Source organism: Miscanthus floridulus, chromosome 7, assembly GCF_019320115.1.
Source record: "Miscanthus floridulus cultivar M001 chromosome 7, ASM1932011v1, whole genome shotgun sequence".
Classification (NCBI taxonomy): domain Eukaryota; kingdom Viridiplantae; phylum Streptophyta; class Magnoliopsida; order Poales; family Poaceae; genus Miscanthus; species Miscanthus floridulus.
In genome coordinates, this window is record NC_089586.1 from 1,692,488 (window position 1) to 1,694,771 (window position 2,284).

Genomic DNA, 2,284 nt, shown 5'->3' on the forward strand with positions numbered 1-2,284 from the left:
TTCAGAGACCTCCCTACCGGTCTCGGACATGACTTAGGGCATCCCAAACAATTGCTTGCTTGGGCCTTGGCCATGTATGGGCTCACCCATAGTCATCCCTAACTCTATTTGTCCTGAGGCGGCTGTTGAGACCCTCGGGGGCCCAGCCTTCAAACCCCTAGACCATAACGGGCTCGGTGCCCTTTATCGCATTTGCCGAGCCCCCGAGTGCTAGTTCGGGTTGTTGGGCCTCGACTTGTTTGCAGGAAGAGCCCCCGAGCCTCTGCGTGGAGCAAGAGGGCGATTAGGAGTTTCCCTATCTTTTTTGTGCAGCCCTCATGCATCCTTTTCATTCGGAAGGAGGGGTGGAGTATGCTAGGCTACCCTCGGTGGGCGTGAGTGGTGACATCTCCGGTGAGTTGTTATCGGGTAAGTCCAAGTGGAGGCCCATGCCCCATTTGATAGGGGTCGGCTGGTGGTCCAGAGATGTACTCCAAAAGTACCAAAGGGCTTCTCTAGTGGGTCCTAGGGCCGTTCGATTGGCTCCAGGGGCTCGGTGCCTCCCTATGGTGGGATCCCATTCAGAGACCTCCCTGCCGGTCTCAGACACGACTTAGGGCATCCCAAGCAATTGCTTGCTTGGGCCTCGGCCATGTATGGGCTTGCCCATAGTCATCCCTGACTCTGTTTGTCCTAAGGCAGCTGTCGAGACCCTCAGGGGCCCAGCCTTTGAACCCCTAGACCGTAATGGGCTCGGTGCCCTTTATCGCGTTTGCCGAGCCCCTAAGTGCTAGTTCGGGTTGCTAGGCCTTGGCTTGTTTACAGGAAGAGCCCCCGAGCCTCTACGTGGAGCAAGAGGGTGATCAAGAGTTTCCCAGTCTTTTTTGTGTGGCCCTCATGTGTCCTTTTTGTTTGGAAGGAGGGGTGGAGTATGCTAGGCTACCCTCGGTGAGCGCGAGCGATGACATCTCTGGTGAGCTATTATCAGGTAAGTCCAAGTGGAGGCCCCTGTCCCATTCGATAGGGGTCAGCTGGTGGTCTAGAGATGCACTCTAAAAGTACCAGAGGGCTTCTCTAGTGGGTCCCAGGGCCGTTCGATAGGCCCCGAGGGCTCGGTGCCTCCCTATGATGGGTTCCCATTTAGAGACCTCCCTGCCGGTCTCAGACATGACTTAGGGCATCCCAAGCAATTGCTTGCTTGGGCCTTGGCCATGTACGGGCTCACCCATAGTCATCCCTGACTCTGTTTGTCCTAAGGTGGCTATCGAGACGCTCGGGGGCCCAGCCTTCGAACCCCTAGACCGTAATGGGCTCGGTGCCATTTATCGCGTTTGCTGAGCCCCCGAGTGCTAGTTCGGGTTGCTGGGCCTTGGCTTATTTGCAGGAAGAGCCCCCGAGCCTCTGCATGGAGCAAGAGGGTGATCAGGAGTTTCCTTGTCTTTTTGTGTGGCCCTCGTGCATCCTTTTCATTCGAAAGGAGGGGTGGAGTATGCTAGGCTACCCTCAGTGGGCATGAGTGGTGACATCTTCGGTGAGCTGTTATTGGGTAAGTCCAAGTGGAGGCCCATGCCCCATTCGATAGGGGTCAGCTGGTGGTCCAAAGACGCACTCCAAAAGTACCAGATGGCTTCTCTAGTGGGTCCTAGGGCCGTTCGATTGGCCCCAGGGGCTTGGTGCCTCCCTACGGTGGGATCCCATTCAGAGACCTCCCTGCCGGTCTCAGACACGACTTAAGGCATCCCAAGCAATTGCTTGCTTGGGCCTCAGCCATGTACGGACTTGCCCATAGTCATCCCTAACTCTATTTGTCCTGAGGCGGCTGTCAAGACCCTCGAGGGCCTAGCCTTCAAACCCCTGGACTGTAACGGGCTCGGTGCCTAGTTCCTTAATCCGAAAGGAATCGGGTGGGGGATATTCCTCTCCCATCGGCTGACAATGGCGGGTGCACCTTTTGAGGCAGTTCCTCGGGGAGATGGAACAGTGCCTGCCATCGCTGTGGTCGGATGCGACACGACGTCTATGGATGGGACGTTACTATGTGCGCATGGTTAATAAGGAAAAGGTGGACATGTGGGCGGTTTAGTTCGATCCAGATTAACTGCGCTAGATTTGAGGGAAACTTCCTTAGTTTCATCATCCGTCCGTTTCACCCCCTTCCCTCATAAATACGTGACGAGCCTTGCCCCACCCCTCCTTACCTTGCCTGCCTGCATTCACCCTTTCTGCCCTTGAGTGGTTGCTAAGAACATAGGAAGAGAGCGCCGGGGAGAAGAAGGGAGAAGGGGGAGGAAGGCAAGAGAGAGAG